General features: G+C 36.0%; 1 long non-coding RNA gene across 1 annotated transcript; it reads right to left on the minus strand.

Moving 5' to 3' along the window:
* Nucleotides 1-2,673: 2,673 nt before the first annotated feature.
* Nucleotides 2,674-19,257, minus strand: LOC126932416 (uncharacterized). The gene is made up of 5 exons (XR_007718170.1): nt 18,976-19,257; nt 18,286-18,400; nt 5,455-5,557; nt 5,094-5,244; nt 2,674-2,735 (listed from the first exon to the last, which is right to left on the minus strand). It is a non-coding gene; the product is annotated as an uncharacterized LOC126932416 (long non-coding RNA).
* Nucleotides 19,258-20,860: the final 1,603 nt, after the last annotated feature.

The following is a 20,860-nucleotide window of genomic DNA, read 5'->3' on the forward strand; positions in this document are numbered from 1 at the left end:
ATTTCCAATGGAAGGAACTTACTTTATCGAGATTTTGCTGTCACAATGCAAATAATTATAGATAAGATAGCTCTTGGTGACTTGTGTTTGTAAGTAAAAGGGACCATTTACTTTTTCTAGTTTTGTTTATGATTTTTCACATTTCAGTGAAACAAATTCTTACCTTCAATTCAAAATGCAGTTGCTTTTATCATTTACAAAGCATAGAGTACAAAATATTCTTTCCTATTCACAGATTAGTTTGGAAAATGAAAGAAATTGGTCAAACTTCAGGTCCTTGAAAATATTAAAACTTAAAGGGGTTTCAAAGCCTCTAAATGCTAAAGCTTTGAAATTTTTCATATGCAAATTTTAATGGTGCATCACATAGAACTTTAAGAAATCAGAGAGCTTTTTTTTTTTTTCGCGTTAAACACAGCAGCATTTTAGGATAATGTGTGCTAGCTTTTCTGTTTGTGTAACAGTTTCTGAAACGGATCTTTTCAAGCATAGTAACGGGTTTGAATTGTGTTCGCCTAAAGGCTGTGAAAACCAGAAACTGTGAAATGGAGTTCAAGCACAGCCCTTTCGTAGCTGGCAGAAGTTCAGCTGTAGTTTTGGGTAGTTTGGTCAGTGGTTTCAACAAATACTTTGAAAATTTTATCTATATATAAGCATTCTTTTACTGAGCTGTTGTAAGCGAGTATTGAAGAGTAAATTCTTTATTTTTCCATCCATTATGCACTTTCTACATTTGTGGGAATAGAGACCACTCATTGAATACATTTGCTGGGTTCACTGCCAATTGGAATGTATGAATAATTGATACACATTGGATTTACTATCTTTCATTGCAAATCCCTTTACACATTATACCAGGATTATGGCTTAGGAAATGAGGTGGGTGTGAACCACACTTCAGAAGTCCAATCTTATTATTCATTGCTTCAAATACCTCTGCTTTATGTATTTTTTTTCTGAAAGTTTAATTCAACTATAGAAATAAGATGAAAAAGCAAAAAAGATCTATCCAAACTGTGATCCCACGCTGTTTCTTCTAGTCTTCTGATTTTCTGTTTTGAATTTGAAGTTTATGATCAAATCTAGTGGGCCAAAAGATGTCATAATTAAAACTATGGTAAAATTCCCCTGGACACCCTTTCATTCAATAAACCTTTATTGAGGCCCTGCTTTTGACCCAAAGCCATTAGAATGTATGAAATCACTCAAGGAAACTGTCAAGCAAGTTCTGGGGCCAAGAATTCTTTATGATCTCTTATTTGAAGGGTGTTCCAGAGTTCTTCATATCCTAATGCTGTATTATAAGGTTTTAAATTTCTATTGGGATTTATGATTTGTAAGCCTTCTCACATGTAAAATTATATCCATTTCAGAAAGAAAGAGCTATAGTAAGTATGTGGATTCCAATTCTGAGCCTTCTTCTTGCTGGGAAGGTAAATTAATTGCTCCTGTTCCAACTTCAGCAGCACTTTCAGCAGTGGCTACATGTTCTGGTGGCCTCAGCTCTGCCTGAATGGATACCTGAGGTCACATCCACAGGATGACCCTGGCTTTGGGTTTCCTTTCAGTTTACCTCCATGCCTAGGAAAGTTAGGGGTAGCTTTTTGTTTTTGCTAAAACTTGGGCTCCCTCAGATACCCCTTAGCTATTTCTCCTTTTCCATTACCTGTGTGGACATTTCTTGAGTTTAAATTCTCTCTGTTTGAAATACCTAGAGTGGTATTTGTTTTCCTGACTGATATGCTTCTTTACACCTCCATTCCCCCACCCCTTGACAATGAAGATAAAAAAACAACTTCAGAGGGCTGTTTTGAGGATTACGCTAGTGAAATACCTGAAGGATGAAGTCAGAGGATGGAATAACAGACAAACCAGCTGTGGGGGAAGGGTGTCATGGTGGGAGAGCAGCTAGAAAAGTTTGATAGAAAGAAAAGAGCATTTACTCAGGGCTTCCTTTCTCCTGAGCACCCTAATTTGGTTAATAATCTTTATTTTCATTTTTAAGATGAGAAAAATGAGCCTTGTAGATTTGAAGCAGAATACCATTTATTCTATGGAATTAGAACCCCAGTCAGTTCAGACTCTAACTTTATATATTTTTGGTTTTCCTGCCCACCTTGATGACTGCTTTTGGGAAGTAAATGATGTTGAATTAGACAGGCTCCATTTTTAGGTATGGGATTTATAGTCATTGACAAAATGCAGAACAACATTTTTTAACTGACCTTTCCTCTTTGTTTACATGAGTTAAAAAATACTGTTTAATTAGAACACACACATGCTTTGTAGAAAAAGGAGAGTAGTTTTGCATAGGTTTATGGGGTATTAACTATTCCCTAGCATTCTGGTCTAGAAAACCTCTCAGGTCATGTCAAATCTCCAGTTGTTTACATTTTTTAGCCCTTTGCCAAGATGATTAAGTTAAGTCATAAATCAGAAATGTTTTGCTTTTAATTGCCCATATTGTCCATGTAAATGCCACCTTAAATTACCACCTGTTTCCCTTTTAACTGTAAGATATTTTATGTGCAGTGTCCAGTAACTCATTTTCTGTCATCAAAAATAAGTCAGATAACAGGTTCACAAATTATTTGTGGAAAATACACAAATCTCTGATTTGAAAAAAGGAATACCTTAAGTAAATATGCCAGGTGTGGAAGCTAGATACAGTAGCAGGTGCAAATTCTCACCTTCATTTTTAAGTTGGTAAACCTTAGAAGGACATGGAGAAGTGTCTATGTGATGAAAAATAAAGATCATTAAAATTTGTTAAAGACATTCCTTTGAGGTTTTGGCAGTTTTACAGGCCAAACGATGTAGTTTATGTAAGGAAAATTACGTGGAAAAATGATTTAATAGCATGACAGGATACATGAAGAGAATTTCAAAAGCTATTGACAGCTGTGGAGAGTGAGCTCATATTTTGTGGAATGGAGCAGGGAGAACAGGTGGGCACAGACCTCAAATTTCCCATATGTGAGATACCTGGGAGGTCTACTGACTGCTGGGAGAAGTGATGATTTAAGGGAAGGAAACCAACCAGACACATGTAAATGAGGGAACCAATATTGATAAAAAAGGAATCTCAAGGAATGTGGACATTATTTCCAATAATTTTGTTCATGTTCACTTAATTGATTTTTACTTTGTTTCCTGTTAGATGTTTTGTTTTTGCATTTATTTGCCTAGGGCCATACCACCCTGGATGCTCTCCTTATGTTTACAGACTGAGCAAAGCTTAGTCAGAAGTTAGGTTGGGTTAAAAAAGACCACCTAGGAGAGTTGTACATGGTATCACTTAATGCCAAAGTTGCTGATGCAATAAGAAAACCATGAATATAATATGGATTCTAAAGTTAGAACCTAAAAAACAAAACAAAAAAACAACGAAATTCAGATAGAGTTAGAAAACAGTTGTATGACCTTTGATTACTGTCCTTGAATATTCTACTTAATCTTCATTTGTTGTTTATATTATAGGATATTATTTGAGGAAATTAATACGTAGCATTTGATAGCTACTTGATCCCCAGCACTGGGCCAAGTAGTTCACATGACTATCTCATTTAATCTCACAGTAACTCTTCGAAAGATGCACTGTAATTACTCCTGTTTTGCACATGAGGAAACTGAGGCTCAGGATCTTTAATCTATTAGTATAGTTAGAGAGAGCCCAATAAGAACAAGAAGAGACAATGGATGGGATTGGTGGATAAGACTTAGCCTGTGAAACAGTGCCAAGGTTTTAACATTTTTCAGAGTTTAATAACTTCTTAAAATTTTTAAAGTTAACTTAGAGGCTACAGGAGTAAGCAAATACACTGCCACAAAGAAGCCATCTTTTGGGCAAAATGTGCCTCAAAATACCTTTGGTACTACCTGAAGAAATAAAGAGGTTTTTTTAATCATAAAGGGATAGAGACCCCAGGATTCATGCCAATCTCCAATTTATTTAAAATTCTTCCCACAATTTCAACATCCTGCCAGCACTGACTGTGAATGAACATGGCTAGGAGAATACATAAATTGTGGCTGTGCCATTAATCAGGTGCAATCTTTCAAAGTATCATAAATTTCTGTGATCAATGTCAAGTCTCATTTTGATGACTTAGGGACTAAACCCATGGATCAGCCTGACAGAGACAAATAAGAAGCTAAATAGGGATGTGATAGTCTGTTAGGGGTGGGAGATACTTGTTAGATTTTCAGACATGTCATTTATTAAAAACAAAAATACTGGATCATTTGAAACTCTTCATGTCTGTCATCTATGATTCCTTATGCTTATAAGTAGAATTTTGTGTCATTTCTTGCAGATTTTATTTCTTTTGATTTGAAATTGAAAATATTAACATTCAAGTAGTTATTTTTCAAAGCATATATTATTTCTGGCAGCGTTTCAAAGGAACTGAATTAAAAACAGTACAAAATTTGTATTACACAGTTCTTTCTTGTGAGTTTATACTTTTACTCAAAGAGTCAATGAAAACTTTTAGGGTTTTTTAAAATCATTTTTTTCTTACAATGCAATAGTACTAATGACTTCAATTTGAAAATTTAATAACAATAGGAACAGAAATAGATATTTGCCTTTTTGTTATTATATTACTAGTAAGGCTTCTTAAAGATATTCAAATACTTTTTTAAATTTATTTTTTTGAAAACCAACAAAATGTCATCTGTGGTTATTGTCGAGTAACTTCCCTATGATAATTCATTATTACTCAAGGTTCAGTAGTGCTTGGTTAAAAAAAAAAAAAAAAAAGAAGTTGCTCTATGTGTCCATGGTAATACATGGAATGAGAGGCATTCACAGTTGTGGGAAACCAGCAGAGTGAAAGGTGGGAAGCTGTCACTAACTCTCAGTCTGCAGAATGGAAGTGAAGTGGTGGATCTCAAGAGTCTACTTGGGAGCTGCCACAGAACTCAAGTGCTTCTAGGAAGTTCCAAATAACTACTGTAGCCAGGTTCACTGAGATATCTGGTTCACAGGAAGCCATGTCAGCTATCAAAGCTGCCTATAGCACCTAAGTGAATATTTTCAGAAGTTCACCCTGAAATTCCTTCAAACTTCACATCTGACATGTACTCACGTGTCTGGGTGAATCTGCCTCTGGTGAATATCCCATTTTCTTCCCTTTTACTTTCTGAAGTTCACAGAAGTGACTGTCAGTGATGAAACTAACTATACAGGAAACCACACAGGGAAAAGGATTCTGGGGAATGTGGTTCTAGTCTTCTCTTCTGCAATGCAGAGAAGACCATCAATGGGAGTGGCAATGATGTTAACCTGACAAGAGTTAATCCAGCACAGGGACTCATATTTCATCTCAGCATCCCTTGACACTCTTTTATCCACATTTAAACTTCTGCCTACTTCTACCACCAACAAATCAGGATTTTAATATGACACATATATACACATATCCCTCATATGACCAGAGACATGCTCACCTTCTCTGGAACATGGGAGGTTTCAACAGCCCATATGTCACCATTTCCATCTCTAAATCATGTTCATTTCTTTCTTAGTCCAGTCAAGTCTCTCTCTCATGTCCTGTAACATAAAGACCAGATTAAAAGGTTAAGGTTATGAATACAGTATATATAGAAAATAAGGTAGAAGACTTGCCTTTTTACTTCACAGTGATCAAAAGGAGCTACATTTGTACCTGATAAAGCAATATCAGGCATCATGTTGAGATCTTGGACATTGAGTTTGAAACTTTGACCACTTGGGTTGTTTCCTTTGGGGAGGATGAGTGTATTTGCCTGCAGTAAGAAGAGGAAACCCAACATTTGGTAGCCAAAAACCAGGCATTTTGTCATTAGAGTTTATCAGATATTTCTGGTCCACTTGAACAAATGGTGGGATTGCATTCCTCCCATGCTTATAAGTAGGTGTGGCCACGTGACTTGTTTTAAACAATGGAACATGAGTGGAGATGATGTGTGCCATATTGGTCTGTGAGCTCCAAAAACCAGTGCAAGATTTGCCATTCTTTCTCTTTCTGCCCCATAGATTCTGGCAATGCTATACATACAAGCCGCTCTATAAACCTGGGTTTTAGAATGGGGATGATGAGTAACAGAGCCTGACTTAGGCTCTGATGAGCATATAATGTACAGAAAAAAAACCATATTTTACTATATTAGGCAACTGAGATTTGGGTGTTGCTTATGATTGCAGCTTAATATATCCTATTCTGAATAATATAGTCAATATTAAGTATGAAAATAAATATATTTATCAAGTTTAAAGTCCAAAGCTTTTAAATACTTGAAGAGTAAAAGTTAGAAAATGATCTTGACATTTAATGCAGCTTAGAAAAGAGAAGGACATAGAATTGGTTTAATATATTTCTGATTGTATCAAGGTTTATTAGATAGCATAGCTATTTTTCATAAGGTTCTATCACAGTCCAGACTATGGGTCATGAAGGGTTAAAAATCACCATGGAAGTGATCTACCTACAAAATATTTGGAAGTACTGCTTACCGGCAATTTTCTGTCCTGAGGCTCATGACAGTGAGCTGAACCAATCAATTGTAAGCATAGGCCTAGCACTGTTCCAGGTGGATGTGGACATAGAGAAGTAGAAGTCTTATTCTTCTTGTGAAATTTGTCCAAAATCGGGGTATAACTAGGATTAAGTCACCAATTTGCCGGGAGAAGTATATCACAGTAAAATAAAAAAAGGAGACAAATGAAAGGATCAGTCTGAGTTTTTAATATGGTGTTATTTAAGTTTTGAATTCCAATTTCAGCTTATGAAGAGTGGGGATATAATGACTATAAGTTTGTTGTGAAGCTTAATCAATATGTCACAGTAGCTGCTCAATAAATATGTAGGGTTTTTAATATTCATCTTTGTTAATTTTATTCTGAATGTGCATATGGAGTGTTTGGGATCAGAGATGGATGGCTTAGTAGTTACTTAATAGTAAATAACAAGTGTATAAGCCTCCTTCCCCCACTGCTTGTCCTCAGGGCAATCTAATGATAATCAATGGAAAATTTTTCCCACCTGAGTAGCCAGAAAGTACATACTCAATAAATGAGAAAAAAAATGACTTTTCTCTGCTTATAAAAGGAAAGGAGGAAGCTGTCTTTCTCCACTCCTAAAAGCATCTTTTCGGAAATGTAATGGGCCTCAATCCTAACTTTCATTTGATGTTGTCATTGACTGAATGCTTTAATGTATCTGGAGACATATATTTAGATCAATTATATATGTTAATCTTTCAGCAAAAAAGGGTGGTTAACTTTCCCAATATTTTTCAATAACGGGTAGAAAGCCTTCAATCACCCAAGTCCCATGGAACAACCTTTTCCTTCTTAAAATCCTATTAACTCAACTGTTTGGCAGAATTAAAAATAAGAGTTTCAGCAACTGACCATGTCTAGAAGGCATTGATGTGTGGCCAAGGCAATAGGGCAGTAGCTGCAAGATGTTTTCTTCTGAATCCAACTAGAAAGTCATAGATCATGAGAAACCCTTTTCTAGACAATGTGAAATTGAACAGGAAAATACACTCCAATTACTGGCCTACATAAATATCCAAAGCGAACAAAGAGCATCAGTCAGGAGGCTATTGTCTTCCTAATTATGTTTCAAATTGGAAATGGCAGCTTGTTTTCTTCCTCACATAATAGTTCTCTAAATAAATTGTCTTCTCCCTCTGTCTGCTGTTCTCTTGAGGATTTGGTTATATAGGGATAAAGAACTTCTGGTTGCGAAAAGTCTGGGTTATGAGCCAGCTAGCTTCCTATGCCAAGAGAGAAAGTGGGAATGAATGCTGAGGTTATGACATGTTGTAAACCTGACATGTTTAGCAATTCCATTTGTTGTGATTTGGGTACTACAGAAGACTTTTGTAAATTTTATGTCTTCTCTGATGGTTAGAATATTGACATAGTGTACTGCAATGAATAGCTTTGCTTCCTGAAAATCACATATGGACTATTTGATAATACCCCTATCTTAAATTGCCTTGGTATTTCTTCAAACTAAGAATGTATCTGATGGAGATTTAAGAGAATAATGTTCATTAGTATTAGTTAATTCATACCATCAATTTGCTTTGTCTTTCTCCATCATATTTTACAAAAAAAAAATTCTTAACTTTAAAAATTGATACTAAAATATTTTTCTGTTTTGCTTAATGACTTTAATTATGAATTTCTTCCATTTTTGTGAATATTACTGGGTTTAAGCTTTGCCAGTGAAATACCATCTCAATTGTAAGGTAAAAAATTTAGATAATTGCCATCAAATATCTGGGGTTGGATTTTGCATGACTAATCTCTCCCAAGCTTGTTTGTTTATTTTTAGTATTTTATTTCTATATTCACAGAATTTGCTTTTATTCTTCAAAGTGGCAATTAACTGTTATTTTATATGATTAGGCTTATAATATTAATCATTATTTTGGTTGTAGCTAATTTCTGTCCAACTAAGCACCTTTCTAAATTGTTTCTAATTTCCTAGGAATGTAATTTTTAATATTTGTTGATGTATAGATATGTCCTTAGGAAGGTTTGTTTTTGTGGTCTAAATGATCTTATAAATCTTTATATCAAAAACAAATGGGAGATGATCCTTGGTAGATTTTTATCTTCAAAATACCCTGTCTTTCAGTATGAATAATGACAAATGTAATGTTTTGACAAAGTGAAATTACAAAAACTAAAGACATATCATAAAATACTAAGAAGCAAAAGCTTGAGACACCTTTAAATGAAAGTTACAGAAGCTTAATTCTCAAGGAAGTTGGCTCCATCAATGTCATTTTCCTGAGAGGTAACTGTAGCATGGAATATATTGTGATAAATGAAGTAACCGATCTAACATGGTACTGTCAAAATGGAATACAAATAGTAAGTATGTCATTAGTTGAAACTCTTTTCTAATTATTTTGATATTTTTTTAAATCTATTTTTTTTTTTTTTTTTTTTTTTAGTATTGCTAACTTTCACTCTCGATTGATCACAAGGACACTTGCCTGGGCTCCGTTCATGTTGAAACAGGCTTCCATGTGAAAGTGTAAATGCGCCTAATACATCTTTATGCTGGAAGACAGAAGTCTATGTGTTAGAAATACTTATTTTCTGTATGTATACAATCAGAGAAGAAGACAAAAGCTGCACTGGTTTAGCTGTGTGATTCTGTTCAATGGCTTTGCCACTGGGGTCTGCAGAAAGGAAATAAATTGAGAATAATAATGATAGTCTTCAGCAATCTTGTTATCTTTCCTCATTTAAATTTTAGCCAGATTAGAGTGAAGCCTTCCCAGTGAGACAGAGCATTAGCTATAGTTTTTGCACAAATAGACTATAGCTACAGAGAAGAAAAGGGAGCTCATCAAATGCTAGACATGAATTTGGTTTAGAACTTTGAAGACTCTGAAGCGAAAATGATCTAATCAATAACCTCAGGGTTATTAAGAATTAGCACGATCTTTCATTTTCTTCCCCCTCTTTCCCACTTGTGGTTTTATCTTAGAATCTGGACTCGCTTCCTCAAACTTAGGCATTTCTTTTCTTGATGGACCATGTCTAACATGGTGCCCATATATCTTCAAATTCAGAGTGAAGATTTGGGTTTCTGAGCAATCTGTGACATTTTTTAAAAATTTCTTTTTTAATTATAGTTTAAGTTCTGGGGTAAATGTGCAGAACGTGCAGGTTTGTTACATAGGTATACATGTGCCACGGTGGTTTGCTGCACCCATCAACCTGTCACCTACATTAGGTATTTCTCCTAATGCTATCCCTCCCCCAGACTCCCACCCCCCCGAGATGCCCCAGTATGTGATATTCCCCTCTGTGACACTTTTTATAAGGTAAAATTCTCTGGATTCAATTAATGATTCATGAAGCACATAACTTGTTAAAGATCAATGGCAAGAATGACTATTGGTTTTGAATTTGACATGATAAAACTGCAACTGATCAGGTAGAAAGTAAAGAACAGTGTGAAGGCACACCATTTTTGCTCATAGGTGTTCCTACCGTTCTAGAACAAGCCATACTACATTCACAAATGGGTGGAATACCTGAGAACACCTGATTGGTTAGTGACGGGCAGTAGAGATGAAGTTCTCTTTCCACTTATGAAACCCCAGCTGAGATAAACAGAATATCCCATGCTCCCCCAGTAAGTATGTAAGAGTATGTAATTACTAATATAGATGAGGCATGACATTTTCATCTGAGATTTTTGGTCATCTTCGTAACTGGCTAAATCTTTTCAGATATCATGTCAGGTTCCCCTACAATAAGAACAAAACAAATGAGCACACTCTTTCCTTGTTAAATCAAGTGTAATGAAACTCATTTGCCTAAAAGTTGGAATGGGGCTATGTTAGGAACTAGAGTAATATCTAAATTTTAATAACAATGGATAAAATATAAACAGGCCTAATATCATCTCTGTTAGTTATTGGCAACTAATTAATGCCTCTTGAATTTTCCTGTAGCCTGATCTAATTCAGATAGGCTAATATATAAATTTTCTTCTGTCTTATACGTATAGATAAGACCAAATACTCATGAAAACATTTAGAAAACTAATGATGGGGTTTAAAAATAATGCCCCATAAACGAAATGCGCCTTGAGGGTCTCTCAGTAATTACCTATTGCATTTTGTACAGTTGAAACAAGTTTTTAACCTTCATCTAAAACAGGTCCGGTGAATTAATGCTAGATTTAGCTCCAGTAGAGAATGCACAAATTCACGTAAATGGATCAGACAGTGTTCAACTCTTTATTAAAATATTCTTTCGTAGCATTTGAAAACATCAAGGACTCATGTGGCACATTTTTCTAGTTTTCTTTACAATGTATTCGTGTGATAGGTACCAGAACTTCCGATAAAAACGCAGGAATCGTAAACCTTTTTGCTCACTGTCCCTGACTATCAGCTATCCAGTTATTCCGGAGTCACAAGCCTTGACTGTGCTGGAGATTTTCTTTCAGATGTACTTTGAGACGAATAATGTTTTGTGTGATGAATCTGCTGTTTGTATTTTGAAAATGGTTATCTGGGCAAAGGGTTTTTCGATAGAAAGCAGCGGTGATGAATCCAGATAAACTGAAAGCTGCTAAACTTTTTTTGCAACTGACAGTCAGAGTGGTTTTTGATCTTTAGCTTTGTATAAAAGGGATCTTTTCCCAGAGATATTCCTTAATAAAATTAGCTAATTATATGTATACCTGTGTGTGGGTGTGTGTATGTGTGTGCATATGACAGAGGCAGACATGAAGAGTGTTATACTCTCAATAGTGAGTTATGGAATAAATGTCAAATTTGCTTCATGTTCAGAATATGAAAAAACATGGGAGAGATCAGACTACGGCTTACACAGGGTCACATATGCTACATGTTAGTGATCAACTGTTAGTCACTAACAAACAGTTTGAAAACTGAAGCAATAGTTTGTGTACTTGATGTTATGTTAGATAGATCCTCAAATTTTCATGGATGCATTCACAAGCTTCAGATTCACATTTTATTTCAGAAGAGAGCATTGCAATGTTTTTTGTCTTTTTTTTTTTTTTTTTTTTTTTTTTTTTTGTCAAATCAACCCAGATTTGCAAGTAGTTTGTGTAGAACACAGTCTGTAGTTTAACTGGAAAATACATTCCAGTTTTTCAAATAAGTTACAAATTAATCAAGATTTGAAGAATTTCTATTAGTTTGCATTTTTATAAACTACACTGGGAAATGATATATAGTGTTTGAAGCATGTTCTGCATCAGTTGTGATATAAAACTAATAAGATGGAAAATTACTTTGAGAAGAAAGCGAGTTCCGTATTAGATAATTGGCCCTTTTTATTGAAAATTATTCAATAAGTGAATGACATTTGGGAAATTCAACATTTATGATGCTGAAATAATATCTCTTTATACAGAAATTTTTAATTTAAAGAGTTTTTTTTTTTTTACTATGTAAGTGGAATATATTATATGGAAGCAAAAATCATAAACTTATCTCAGAATTTCTTAAAGTAAGCTTTATGAGGCACCGCATACTCAGAATTCACAACATTTTAACTTTTATTATCATTATTTTTCTTCCCAGGTTTATGGAAAATAAGATTTTCTTCCCTTTAATTTTCTCCAACACTAATTTTATCCTGAAATGTTAACAAGTTTCAGAAAGATAGAAGTTTCGAAATGTTTAGACAAATATGATATTATTTTAGAAAATGTGGTATTCATTGATGTGTTAATTTTGTCCCACCCTAAAACAATTAAGTTAAATTGCTAATAAATTTATGAATTCTACATATGTTATATGCATATCCATATAGAATTTTTATTCAACCCAATATCTGCACAGTAAGTTGTCAATAAATTTTCATAAAGAATGGGTTGAACTAAGATTATAGTAGAATCTAGTACCTAGAAAATTTGGTCACAAGCATGAAAAGCCCCCTCCTCTTTTTTACTGTCTTTCACCCCAATGTGGTCTTGCTGGTTAGTTGGTGACAACTTTCTGATGATGCTGCTATTAATGTCTTCTTGCTTTTGTTAGCTGAGGTTTGTTTTTCCTGACCAACCTACTTATTTTGTATTTCATTTATCTCCCCAAATATCCTTAGATCTCTGCTAATTATTTTTCTTCATTTCTCTTCTATCCCACCTCTTCTTCAGAATTGACCTCAGTTCACTTTAACCTGAAATGCAAATGTGTAAACCAGTATTTTCTACCTCATTTTCTTTCCTCTGAAATATATTTATCAGTCAATACATATTCCAGTTATCCACCTCTGAGTGTAAAGAACTTCCACTGTCCCTCCCAGATGCTGTGAGTATAGGAATTCACAAATACCAGTGGGTGCTAGAATCCTAATAATGGTAATAATAAAACAGTTAATATATATTGAGCACTTACTATGCCAAATCTGGACTAAGTGATTTATACAGATTTGCTCATATGATTCTTCCAACCATATCATAAAATAACTGCTATGTTTATCTCCAATTTATAGTCTAGGAAACTAAAACTTAACATGATCCACCCAGGTAAGAATTGGCAGAGGTCATGTTTGAATCAGGGTTACTGGTCTCTAGAAACCACATACCTCTGTAGGAAGGACCCATGTCCCACAGAGAGGCAGGATATCTGACTAGTTTAAAAAATAATAAATATGGCCTTCAGACTTATTGCCTATAGGGATCCTCACTCAATAACCACATACAAATTCATACTTTATTAAGTAAATATTTTATTATTTATTTAATAAATATGTCTTAAGTACTATTGAAAGTATTAAGGTGAGTCATAAACAAAATTGATAAAGTCATGAATATCATGCAGCTTTCATTCTAATGGACAGGACAGATGGTAACTGCAAATATAATATGTGCATACACCTGGGAGAAGTTCTATTAATAAAAATTAAGCAGGATAAAGGGAAATAGAATTGTGCAGGGGACTAACATTCTCTCCATTTATTCTCTGATACAGTGCCATTTGAATAGAGAACAAAATAAACTGAGGGGGTGAGCCATGAAAATATCTAGGGGAAGAGACTACCAGGTAGAAAGAGTGGTAGGTATAAAGACCTTGATACATAAGCACACTCTGCCTGGTGCTTAGGATAAATAATGAGGACCTTGCGGCTGCATTAAAATGAGCCAGAGGAAGTACAGCACAAGAGGTCAGAGGAAGAGAGGGGAGCTAGATCATATAGAGTCTTGTGGGTCATAGCAAGCTCATTCAAATTTACCTGGAAAGAGCTGAGAAGCCCCGTAAATCTGAGGCTTTTGACCAGATTTATTAAGTATCTGACTGCTGTTTATAGAATCAACTCTAAGGAGGCAAGAATCTGCCGAAAACCATTGCAATAATTCAAGTGAAAGATACACGTGGCTTAGAATAAAGTAGTGATGGGCCAGGTGCGGTGGCTCACACCTGTAATCCCAGCACTTTGGGAGGCCAAGGCAGGTGGATCATGAGGTCAAGAGATTGAGACCATCCTGGCCAACATGGAGAAACCCTGTCTCTACTAAAAATGCAAAAATTCGCTGGGTGTGGTGACACACACCTGTAGTCCCAGCTACTTGGGAGGCTGGGGCCAGAGAATTGCTTGAACCTGGGAGGCAGGGGTTGCAGCGAGCCAAAATCGTGCTACTGTACTCCAGCCCGGTGACAGAGCGAGACTCCATCTCAAAAAAAAAAAAAAAAAAAGGAATAAAGTAGTGGTGCAAGTGATTAATACGTATACACAATACACACACATTTGCATACATACATAAATATAAATTTTGTGTTGAAATGAAATGCATGTATACAAAGCACACATCATAGACATACAATTGGATGAATTTTTTTCTGTTGGGAATACTAGTGTAACTAGCTCTTACATTAAGAAACAGAACATTATAGCCCTAGAAACTCCCACACGCTAAATTGTAGTCATTACATAGGCCACCTTTGGCAAAGATAAGCAGTGTTCTTACTTGTTATGACAAATTCTTTAGTAAAGGACCAGAGAGTACATTTTTAGGCTTTATGGACCACATGTGGCTTCTGTCACAGTATTCTTTTCAGTTATTTTGATAGTTTTTCTATGTGTACAATTATATGTTAGAAATCATTTATGCCATCAAAAATTTGAGAACCTTGCTCTTCACTCTTCTACCTTCCAGAAAAATAGACAATTTTGAGCCCCAAATCTTTCATTTCCAACTTGTAAGCCCTAATATGAGGCAGCTTTTGATCCAGAGACTTGAGATTTTTTTTCCAAAAAGAAAAGTTATCTGCCCCATTCTCCTTCCAAGACATATGTGGACTCTGTTACTCAGTTTTGTCTTCACTGAATTATCCTAGCTATCATTAATGAATTGATCAAAACAATGAATGATAAAGTCTTTACAATCCAAATGCTATTCAAATACTGCTCTTCTTTTAGAGAATAAAGCAATAGCTTCACTCAGTTCAGATTGCTCAGAGTCTGCAGCAGTCACTTGTAGAATCAGATGTTGGAAATTCCAGAAGCCTGTCCAACACCATGATAGTCTTGATCTAATCCAGAAGTACACTTTCCTCAGAATCAATATTTTAAAATATTATATTATCTGAAACTTAAATGTTAGACCTAAAACCATAAAAACCCTAGAAGAAAACCTAGGGAATACCATTCAGGACATAGGCATGGGCAAGAACTTCATGTCTAAAACACCAAAAGCAACGGCAACAAAAGCCAAAATTGACAAATGGGATCTAATTAAACAGCTTCTGCACAGCAAAAGAAACTACCATCAGAGTGAACAGGCAACCTACAGAATGGGAGAAAATTTTTGCAATCTACTCATCTGACAAAGGGCTAATATCCAGAACCTACAAAGAACTCAAACAAATTTACAAGAAAAAAACAAACAACCCCATCAAAAAGTGGGCAAAGGATATGAACAGATATTTCTCAAAAGAAGACATTCATACAGGCAACAGACACATGAAAAAATGCTGATCATCCCTCGCCATCAGAGAAATGCAAATCAAAACCACAATGAGATACCATCTCATACCAGTTAGAATGGCAATCATTAAAAAAATCAGGAAACAACAGTTGCTGTAGAGGATGTGGAGAAATAGGAATACTTTTACACTGTTGGTGGCACTGTAAACTAGTTCAACCATTGTGGAAGACAGTGCGGCGATTCCTCAAGGATCTAAAACTAGAAATACCATTTGACCCAGCCATGCCATTACTGGGTATATACCCAAAGGATTATAAATCATGCTGCTATAAAGACACATGCACACATATGTTTATTGCAGTACTATTCACAATAGCAAAGACTTGGAATCAACCCAAATGTCCATCAGTGACAGACTGGATTAAGAAAATGTGGCACATACATACCATGGAATACTATGCAGCCATAAAAAAGGATGAGTTCATGTCCTTTGTAGGGACATGGATGCAGCTGGAAACCATCATTCTGAGCAAACTATCACAAGAACAGAAAACCAAACACCACATGTTCTCACTCCTAGGTGGGAATTGAACAATGAGATCACTTGGACACAGGAAGGGGAACATCACACACCAGGGCCTATTGTGGGGAGGTGGGAGGGGGAGGGATAGCATTAGCAAATACACCTAATGTAAATGATGAGTTAATGGGTGCAGCGCACCAACATGTCACATGTATACATATGTAACAAACCTGCATGTTGTGCACATGTACCCTAGAACTTAAAGTATAATAAAAAAAAGAAAAATAAATGAATAAAATATTACGTTATCTAAGAAAAGGAATACCTGACTACCAAGACAGTTTTAGATACTTAGAAGGGTTCCCTAGGATGCTCATTACTACTTCACTAGGGATATAGTAATCATACCTAGACAATACACTTGCTGCAATTCCCATCAAAATACCACCGTCATTCTTCACAGAGCTAGAAAAAATCCTAAAATTCATATGGAACTCAAAAAGAGCCTGCATATCCAAAGCAAGACTAAGCAAAAGGAGCAAATCTGGAGGCATTATATTACCTGACTTCAAACTATACTATAAAGCCATAGTCACCAAAACAGCATAGGACTGGTATAAAAATAGGCATATAGACCAATGGAACAGAATAGAGAACCCAGAAATAACACCAAATACAGTCAATTGATCTTCAACAAAGCAAGCAAAAACATAAAGCTGGGAAAGGACACCCTATTCAATAAATGGTGCTGGAATAATTGGCAAGCCACACATAAAAGAATGAACCTGGGTTATTATCTCTTACCCTATACAAAAATCAACTCAAGATAGATCCAAGACTTAAATCTCAGACCTGAAACCATAAAAATTCTAGAAGACAACATTGGAAAAACCCTTCTAGACATTGGTTGAGGCAAAGACTTCATGACCAGGAAACCAAAAGCAAATGCAATAAAAACAAAGATAAATAGATGGGACTTAATTAAACTAAAAAGCTTCTGCGCAGCAGAATTATTACTGAGTTTTGAGAATGTGTGAGGCCAATACCCTTGTCAAAAGGGATTCCCTAAGTTAACCCTCAGGTTCAGTGATTTGCTAGAACTCAAAGAACTCAGAAAATCTGTTTTACTAATGGTTATGGCTGATTATAGTGAAAGAGAACAGACTAAAATCATCTAAGGTCAAAGGCTGACAGAGCAGAATCCAGGAAAGACTAAGTTCAAGCTTCTATTAATAGTTGTTCTCTCCTAGTAGAGTCCCACAGACAGCACCTAATTCTTCCAGCAACAATCTGTAACAACACAAATGGGGTGTTGTCAACAAGGTAAGCTCATCTGAGACTTGGTGTCCAGGATTTTATTGGAGCTTGGTCAAATAGGCATGGCATGCCCATGAGGCTGACCTTAGTTTCTCAGCCTTCAGCCCTTCCAGAGGTCAAACTGATAATTATGTGGCCCAAGGCCCCAACCATAACTTAACATTGTTAGCATAAACTGCCTCACATGGCTGAAGGCTCCAGGTAAACAGACACTCTTATGAGGTACCATATTCTAAAGGCTTAGATGCTCCTAGTAGCCATTCCGGGTCCCATCCTTCCTTTGGAATGGGCAAGGTTTAGACACCTCAGACATGCTGAGTCAACCTGTCCCTGCACAAGCGTATTTTATCACTCAAATTTAGGAGATGCAGCCTTTATACAAGATCTCTTTCCATAAATTTCCCAAGCAGAATAACTCCAATTTGAGACCACAATTTTATCCCACATATGAAAGAGCTATCTTTCCCTCTTCTGGTTGAAATTCACTTATCTCCTGTCTACCTCCACCAGATTATAGCATGTTTTATTCTATGAAATGTTTTGCTATTGCTATATTATTCAACATTTGAAGGCTCTGAAGAACTGACTCAGTCAGATATTGCTATGCAACACACAACCACAAATATCTCCGTGGCAAACAATACTAAGCATTTATGTCTCGCCCTGGCACCTGTGAAGTGGCTATAATTATTTTGCATCTGTGAGAAGCAGCTCTGTTCTATTTGTCTCATTTAGAGTTCCCAACTGGAAGGGTAGTATCTACCTGGGGTTCGTTTTTCTCATGGCTTTAACAGAAGCACAAGATGACAAGCATAAGGGCTTAACCATATTTCAAGCCTCTACTCATGTCACACCTGTTAATATCCATTGGCCAAACTAGTCATATTGCCAATGCCAAAGTCTAGGGACAGAGAAGTACATGTCACCAACCGTGTAGGCCATGGCAAAGGAATGGATGAATAATAATTCCACAGGTAAGTGAAGAATTGAGAAGATTATTTTACATACCTCCGAGGACATAGTGCAATGGAAAAATTTAGGAAGTTTTTCAAATCCTGTTTTGGCTACTTGTTCACATACATAGATGCAGTTACTCAGCATTTTCATTACTTGGTTTTCTCATCTGTAAAAAAGAAATAAAATAATTATTCAGAATTTTGTTGTGATGATTACAGATGTTATATATGAAGTGCCTAGCACAGAGTCCTGATAATAAGTACACAATTAATGATAACATTTATTATTATAATGAAGATGTCTCAGAGCTTCCTCCTCAGAAGCACTAATGAGGATAATAACAGCTGATATTTATTGAGTATCTACTGTATACTCACTATTATCCTAAGAATGTAACAGGTAGAAATTCTTTCATATGATTTTTGTGTGTGTGTGTGAACAAAAGAAGGTGAGAAAAGCTAAGAAACATGCCTAAAGTTAGCTTTCATTGTATCTCAAACTATCTCAAAACCAAGTGGCTTAATATAACAATTGTTTGTTTTGTTTATGACTTTATGGGCCAGCAATGAGGGCTGGACTCACCTAGGTTGCTTTTCTGGACTCATCTGGATGCAGGCATGTATCTGCAGTCAGCTGCTTGGTTGGCAAAAGCTAGCTATTCTAGAATGGCCTTGGCTGTTATGGCTCATTAGTGTTCCAGTGACCTCTCATCGTCCAGCACAAGAGCCTCGGCTTATTTACCTGGTGGCTGGGAAGGGTTCCAAGACAGCAAGTGGGAAAGTTTCCTTGAGGCCTTGGCTTCTGATGTGTCATCACGTTTACCTCTTTCTATTAACCAGAACAAGTTACAAGACCAGTCCAGACAGAAGGCAACGGAGAACAGAATCCATCTCTTAATGAGAAAAGTGGCAAAGTCACATTACAAAGAGCATGGAGGCAAGAAGGAGTAAAGGATTATGAGCCAATTTTCTAGTTTACTACAATCTGCCTCTGGCCGCAATTTTCACCTTTCTACCCATGTACAACATCCTCTTCCTTCTCATAGGATCCCTAAAATTCTCATGGAACTATGACATCAGGCTTGAATTCTAGAATTCAATTATCCATTTAAAGTTGAGAGGAAGCCCATTAAATGTAAATGTTTTTGATCCAGAGAGTCATGAAATTTTAAAAAATATATGTCCCATAAACATCCAACCTGCAATATTAATACAGGGATAAGGTAACTGATAAATACTGCCATTCTGAAAGAAAAAAATGGGAGGTACATAGCAATTACTGGTCCATTGGAAATTTAAAATCTAGGTAGAAAAATGTTGTTAGGCTCCCCTACCTGGGAGGAGTAACTATTCGTTAAGGCAAGGTGCTGTTTTTTGGGGGTGGTTTCCCAGTTTTTTGTTTTTCATGACTATTGGATCTTGACTCTGCTCTCTAGAACATTCTCTCTTTTTAATTTCCTTCCTTAGCCTTTTGAAAAACGTTCTCAGTCAGCTTCTGGATCATAGAAAGTTGCACCCACAGAGACCTTTTTGCAATTTAAGTAAAATCATTCTTTCAAAATTCAGGTTGATGGCACTTTTATAAATTCAGTTTCTTCCAAATCATGGTGGACTTACTATGAGTTTAATTTATGTGCATGTCATTTGTTGGAAAGCCATACCCTGATTGTTTTCAAGACATGCCTCTCTGTATAGACTTATTTACTCTGGGATTGGGCTTCTGTGAGACCATACTCTTACAAAGTTGAGGAGCTGTATTTTTTAGTTTGAGAGAGAACCAGACAACATATAAATTCTTTCAGATTTCTTAACAAAGGATTGCGGAGCTACACCCTTGAATTGATTTTTTTTCTTCTTGATGCCTCATTTTACTTTGAGAATTTTTACTGGATGGAAAGACAGAAGATACGAAACAATTATATTTTCCCACCCAGAAAATTCTGTCCCCTCTGTGTTCCCTCAGAATTCTCCTTGCAAGCTGGCCATGTCTTTATTTAGACCATTTCTTTCTTCTTGTACCTATATGTAGCTAGGACCAACCATCTGACATTTCAACATTCTGTGGAGGTCTCTTTAGCCAAAATCAAAAGTTCATTATATACACTGGCCATCTTTCAAGTTTCTATAGGCAACACTTTTGACAATTATTTTATTCTCAAAAATACAGATCACCATTTTTTTCCTAACCTCCAATAACAATTTGATTTTTTTTCTCCGCATTTGCTAAGAGTTTGTTTGCCATTTTTCCATCCTCTGCTCAGTGCTTACTGCCAATGGCACTTATTTTAGATTTTTGTTATGGCAGCACCTCAATTCTAGGAACCAATTATTTCTGCATCAGTTAGCTTTTGCCATGTTAAAAAAATCACACAACTTCGCAGCTTAAAACAACCATTTCTTTTATTTTTCAGCACATAATTCTGCTGGTCATTAATATGGACTGGGCTCAGCTGAGCTTGTGTTTGCAGTCAGCTGCCAGGTCAGCTAGGGACTAGAGGTCTAGAATGGCCTCAGCTGGGGCTGCTTCCCTTGGTTCTGTGTTTTCTCATCATCCTGCAGGATAGCCTGGGCTTGTTCTCATGGTGACTGGTCGGAGTTTCACGAGAATGAAGAGAGGCAAGCTAAGG

This window comes from Macaca thibetana, chromosome 12 (genome assembly GCF_024542745.1).
Source record: "Macaca thibetana thibetana isolate TM-01 chromosome 12, ASM2454274v1, whole genome shotgun sequence".
NCBI classification, from domain to species: Eukaryota; Metazoa; Chordata; class Mammalia; order Primates; family Cercopithecidae; genus Macaca; species Macaca thibetana.